Below are 6,895 nucleotides of genomic sequence, written 5' to 3'. Positions count from 1 at the left end.
AAGGGCTGTCGACGTGGTCTACCTGGACTTCAGTAAGGACTTTGACACTGTCCCCCATCACATTCTGGTAGAGCAGCTGGCTGCCCGTGGTTTGGATGGGCGCACGCTCCGCTGGGTGAAGAACTGGTTGGATGGCCGGGCCCAGAGAGTTGTGGTCAATGGAGTGGAATCCAGTTGGTGGCCGGTCACAAGTGGCGTCCCCCAGGGCTCGGTGCTTGAGCCGCTTCTGTTTAACATCTTCATTGATGATTTGGATGAGGGGATTGAGTGCACCCTCAGTAAGTTCGCAGACGACACTAAGCTGGGAGGGAGTGTTGATCTGCCTGAGGGGAGAAGGGCACTACAGAGGGACCTGGATAGACTTGATCGATGGGCCAAGGTTAATGGAATGAGTTTCAATAGGGCCAAGTGTTGGGTCCTGCATTTTGGTCATAACAACCCCAGGCAACCCTACAGGCTTGGGGAGGTGTGGCTGGAAAGCTCCCAGACAGAAAGGGACCTTGGTGTGCTGATGGACAGTCAGCTGAATATGAGCCAGCAGTGTGCCCAGCTGGCCAAGCGGGCCAGTGGCATCCTGGCTTGAATCAGGAATGGTGTGGTGAGCAGGACTAAGGAAGTCATCCTGCCCCTGTATTCAGCATTGGTGAGGCCTCACCTCGAGTGCTGTGTTCACTTTTGGGCACCTCAGTACAAAAAAGTCATGGAGGTGCTGGAGCAGGTCCAGAGAAGGGCAACGAGGCTTGTGAAGGGCTTGGAAAATCAACCTTATGAGGAGAGGCTGAGGAAGCTGGGGCTGTTTAGTCTGGGGAAAAGGAGGCTGAGGGGAGACCTTATCACTCTCTTCCAGTATCCAAAGGGTGCTTACAGTGAGAGCAAGGCAAGTCTCTTCTCACTGGTGACAAGTGACAGGATGAGGGGAAATGGCCTCAAGTTGCACCAAGGTAAGTTTAGTTTGAACATTAGGAAACACTTCTTTACAGAAAGGGTAGTTAAAAACTGGAATAGGTTACCTAGGGAGGTGGATGAGTCACCATCCCTGGATATGTTAAAGAGCCCTTTGGATGTGGTACTCAGGGATATGATTTAGCAGACAGTTGTTAGAGTTAGGGTACTATGGTGAGGCTGTGGTTGGACTTGATAATCTTCAAGGTCTTTTCCAACCTGGGTCATTCTATGATTCTATGAAGCTTGGAATAATCTGTTGTGATAACCCATATCCAAGAACTTGTCCTGTGCAGGGTCTCACAGGGAATGAAGAAGAGGGGACGTGACAACCAATGTGCAAACCAGCTGCTGCTGCTGGCCTCTCAGAGGCACTGGCAGATGTGAGCCTGAAAGCACAGACCCCAGCCAGGAGCCCAGAGATGGCCCATCAGCTGTTGCAGGCTGAAGTCACTGTACATTCTGATGTACAGCCGTGTGCTTCCTGCTGGACTGTGGGTTTCTGAGAACATCCAACCTCGTCAGCTCCAAAAGAAGGAGGACAGACAGAGTCACTGCATGTCCTTTATTCTGTAAGGTTCACAGAGAGCCTGGTTCATTCTGTACAGTGTGTATGGGCTACACTAGAAAGGTACAAACTGAGTAGAAACTGATTTGACAAATGATGTTTTAGTGAAAAATATTACAGTATATATATATATATACAGTAATAATGAATTACACATATAAAATGAACAGAACAATCTATAAAAGAGAGCTTGATTTAGAAAAAAGCTGGATTACTAGCTTGATTCAGTAAAACGTTGTATTATAAACCATGAATTCAAAAAGATGGGCAGTTCACAGCTTTTAAAACACATTTAGTAATCACTTTCCTCACTGCATCCTTGACCTCCCGGTTCCTCATGCTGTAGATAATAGGGTTCAGTGATGGAGGCACCACTGTGTACAGAAGTACCACCGTCAGGTCCATGGATGGGGAGGAGAGAGAGGGGGGCTTCAGGTAGGTAAAAAAGCCAGTAATGACAAGCAGGGAGAGCACGGCCAGGTGAGGGAGGCACGTGGAGAAGGCTTTGTGCCGTCCCTGCTCTGAGGGCATCCTCAGCACAGCAAGACAGATCTGTGCATAGGACACCACTATGAAAACAAAGCACCCAAAGGATAAACTGGCACTAAAAATGATAAGCACAACTTCCCTGAAGTAGGAGCCTGAGCAGGAGAGCTTGAGGATCTGGGGGATTTCACAGAAAAACTGGTTGACAACATTGCCTTGGCAGAGAGGCAGTGAAAACGTACTGGCAGTGTGCAGCAGGGAATTGAGAAGCCCAGCGCCCCAGGCAGCTGCTGCCATGGTGGCACAAGCTCTGCTGTCCATCAAGGTCCCGTAGTGCAGGGGCTTGCAGATGGCAACGTAGCGGTCATAGGACATGATGGTTAGAAGGGAATACTCTGCTGAGAAGAAGAAGAAAAAGCAAAACACCTGTGCAGCACATCCTGTGTAGGAGATGGCCCTGGTGTCCCAGAGGGCGTTGGCCATGGCTTTGGGGAGAGTGGTGGAGATGCAGCCCAGGTCGAGGAGGGCCAGGTTGAGCAGGAAGAAGTACATGGGGGTGTGCAGGCGGCGGTCGCAGGCTACGGCTGTGCTGATGAGGCCGTTGCCCAGGAGGGCAGCCAGGTAGATGCCCAGCAAGAGCCAGAAGTGCAGGAGCTGCAGCTGCCGCGTGTCTGCCAACGGCAGCAGGAGGAACTCGCTGATGGAGCTGCTGTTGGGCATCTGCTGTTCTGGGCTTGGAGTCCTGCTCAGAGTGCAGAAGACAATGACAAGTCCAGACCATTTTCAGAGATACTCCTCCTGCTTTTATATGAAATGTTTTCATTTTCCTACAACAGTGTACATTTAGCACCATTACTTGCTTTTAATTTCATGTAGTTCATCATTCCTTAAGCAGAAGCAGCATTTGGAGCTCTAACCTTCCACATATTTTCTTATCTTATCCTGTCTCCCTGGATATTTTCATCTGTTTTATGCCTCATATCCTTACCCCAACTGCTCTTAGCGTCCCAAACCCAACCTCTGTGCCATTCAGTTTCAGTTTGAAAAAGCTGCTTGTTCTCAGGTTAAGTGAATTATTCATGTCTGCTGAAAATGATCATTTCAATTGGTTCCATCCTTTGAGAAAGAGGAGACTGACAGCGCATCATGTGTGACTGTTCACAAAACAAGCAATTGACTGAAGAAAAATTCTCAGAGCTGTGAGAGCCCCTTTTAGATTTCTGCCACCAGTCCTTTCTGCCTTCCCTCAGAACAGGAAATGAAAAATCCCTGCCTTGGCTTTCCTCTTGCAAAGCACCCTTACAAACATTCAGTTGTGCTGTGGAGCTGTGATCCACTGCCCCAGGCAGCAGCTGTGGCAGCACAAGCCCTTCCAGGGGGCTCCTTCCACCCGCACATCATCCCCCTGAACAGCAGGGACCCTGCTCTGCAGGACAGCCCTTGGCACCCGCCTGCAGCCGCGTCTGCACAGACTGCAGCCGTGCTGGGACACGCAGCCCTCAGGGCTGTGCTTTCATACTGCAGAATGGAAACCCTCAGCTAAAACAGAAGTCTTTTTCCCCTGAAAAGAAACATGCAGTGCCTGAAGCCAGTTCTGCTTCAGAACTATCCACATTTAGTCCCGCTTTTAGTTAACCCTCTATGAAAAGCAGCTCACGGTCTGCAGTGAGACTTACCGTGTCGTGATCTGTGAGCAATGCTCCTGCACTGAGCTCACATCCTGCTCAGACCATTCACATCCTGCAAGGTCTCTCCCCTTTCTCTCCTCTCTTTCTGTCACCTGCAGGCTGTGCTGTGCACAAGAGCTGCTCCTGGGCACAGCTGTCTCTCTGCAGCACTGCCCATTTGTATGAGCTCTCTGAGTCCCAGGAGCCCAGCCCAGCCCAGCAGAATAGGATGACATTTTCATCCTTCCCACTCGTCTCCCCTGAGATATCCCTGGGTCCTGATGGCCAACAGCTCCTGAAAGTCAACAGCATCATGACTGTGTCTAACTCATTTCTTGTACAAATTTTCCCAGTGAAAGACAAACCTCAACAGTAGCGGAATGGACATGGCATGCAGTTGACCACTGTGTTTTCCTGTTCAGTCTATTGCAACACTTTTCCTGCTGTTTGTTGGCCAAAAACAAAGGGAATTCTTTCATGGACCATGTGCCTCTGGTTCTCTGTGGAAAGCTAGTTGGAGCTGGTGCAAATGAATTTTAACACTGAGCGGGTGAATGCAGAGGAGAAGATTGATGTGAAAAAAAGTGATGCAAGTCCCATGGGGCCAATGTGAGTAGAAATAGGGTGGGGAGGTTGAGGAGGACATTTGCCCACACAGTAACAGAATAGAACTCATTGGGAACATTCCGGATTGATACCAGTTGCACAGTGCTGCTTTAATGACTTGTTTAAACTCAAATATAAATAAATAAACAATAAACGACTGCTGGCTTCGGCCACTTTAAGCTCTCTCCATATTGCTCTCTATTTTGCTGTACAGGTTCTGAATACCTTAAGATGATGACAGGAAGGCACAAGGCTCAGAAGGCTCTTCAGGTGATAATGGGCCCCAGGCGATACTTGATGACAAGTCCGTCAACCTCCAGTGCAGAGAGAAGACTGCACAAAGTGCTCAACAAGACAAAGGCAGAAGTAACAGTGAAGATTCTTGGAGTATTAATGGGCCCACTGAGGGACACTAACAAGCAAGCTTCCCCAGGGACTTGTTAGAGCAGATAATTGGAAGCCATGACTACAGGCAGGCAAAGGCACTGGCATGGTGGCTCTGATGCTGAGAAACCCCTGCTTTTTCTTATGAAGCAGAAAGGCCAAGCCCTGATTCCCAGGCCCTTGGTAGAGAGAACCTCATGCTGACTAAGGATCCTTCCTGGGGCAGTGGATGGAAGTCTGTATGATGTTAAAAGAAAGACATGGGGACAGAAGATCCCAGGCTCTGCATGGGGTGCAAGGATGCTGTGAAGTGCATGTCCCATGTGTGCCCTGTGTGTCCTTGCAGGCTGTGGGATGTGAGAAGGGCCCAGTCTGAACAAGCAGTCAATCCTAATGAAACTCTAAACTTCACATTTCTCAGTTCTGGTGACATCCTATGCACACTCTCCCATAATTTGATGTCTTTTATGCTCTTCAGTGCCCAGAAGTGCACCCAGTGCTCCAGGTGAGGCTGCAGCAGTGCAGAGCAGACAGGGACAATCCTTTCCCTCACTGACCTGGTAATACCTTGCTTGATGCACTCCAATGGACCGCTGAGCTTCCTGGGTGCCTGGGCACACTGCAGACTCATGTTCAATTTGATGTTGACCAGGACCCCCAATCCTTTTCAGTCAGACCACTCTCTAGTGTCCCATATCCAGTCAGTGTGTATGTCCAGGATTGCCCCTACCCAGGTGCACAATCAGGCACTTGTTCTAGTTATACTTTATGCACTTGGTGCTTAGGACCAACTGGTACCCACTTCTCTGACTTGTCCACATCTCTTCCCACTCATTGGAGGCAACAGCACCTCCTCATCTGGTCTCATCAGCAAACTTGCTCAGAACATCTTCTAGTCCTGCATGCAAGTCATCCGCAAAAACATGAAAGAGAAGTGGCCCTAAAATGGCGCCCTGGGGAACCCTGATAGTGACCATCTACCAGCCTGATGGAACCCAGTGACTATAGTCCTTTGGGCCTGACATACTGACCAACTGTTCACCCACCACGTTATGTTTGTGCCTAGCTGTATGAAGGACATTCTGCTCAGAAGGTTGTTGTGAGAAATAGTATCAAAAGCTCTACTGAAATCCTCAAGTATAACTTCAACTGGCTTCCCTTGATCAACCAATTTGCTAACCTTGTCATAAAAAGTCTGATAGTTAAACAGGACCTTCCCCTCTGGAAGCTGTGTTGGCTGTGACCAATGACAGAATTGTCCTTCAGCTGTTTTTCCATAACATCCACCATCATTGTCTCCATCATTTTACCAGGCACTGGATTGATTCATAATTGCCCCTGTCACCTTTCTTGCTCTTCCTTACAATGAGACAACATCTGCCAGCTTCCTGTCAACTGGTGTGACCCTAGACTGAATTAGATGCAATTGAAATGAGAGCCCAGTGCATACTAAGGGCTAATCAATGATAGAACTTAGATGTGCCATAGTTTTCCAGTGCCTTGAACTCCAGAGTATGCCACTGATGGAGCAGAGAGGAAGGCCTGCCTCTTCTGTTGTGACCTCCTCCATTTGGTAAACAGAATAACACTACATGATACATGGGGTCTGTGTCTCTTCTCTGCTCTTCTCTGCTCTGCTCTTCTCACAGAGGAGTGGTGCGGGGGGTTGCTCTCATGTCAGTGCAGATAAACTCAATTTCCCTTTAACTCCTTTTCCTCTGTAGACTATTCCACTATTTGTACCCTCATTTACACTTCCACGTACCCTCAAGTACACTTCCATATGCCATCAACAATTACACTTTCTTATACCATCAAAGCAGTTTGTCAAACAATATTGTTTTTTAGATCCCATATACACCCCAATCCTTTCCATTCAGAATGCCCTCCAGTGTTCCATATCCAGTCAGCATGCATGTCCAGTGTTGTCCCTACCCAGGTTCACAATCAAGCACTTGTTCTTGTTATGCTTTATGCACTTGGTGCTTAGTAAAAACTGATACCCATTTCTCTGACTTGTCCACATCTCTCTGCATGTCCTGTCCATCCTCAGTGGAGGCAACTGCACCTCCTCATCTGGTATCATCAGCAGACTTGCTCAGAACATCTTCTAGTCCTGCATGCAAGTCATCCACAAAAACATGGAAGAGAATAGCTTTTAAATGGAGCCCCGGGGAACCCTGACAGTGACCCGATGAAACCCATTGACTATAATCTTTTGGGCCTGACCTATTGGCCAACT

This window comes from Excalfactoria chinensis, unplaced genomic scaffold (genome assembly GCF_039878825.1).
Source record: "Excalfactoria chinensis isolate bCotChi1 unplaced genomic scaffold, bCotChi1.hap2 Scaffold_85, whole genome shotgun sequence".
NCBI classification, from domain to species: Eukaryota; Metazoa; Chordata; class Aves; order Galliformes; family Phasianidae; genus Excalfactoria; species Excalfactoria chinensis.
This window is presented reverse-complemented; position numbering follows the sequence as displayed.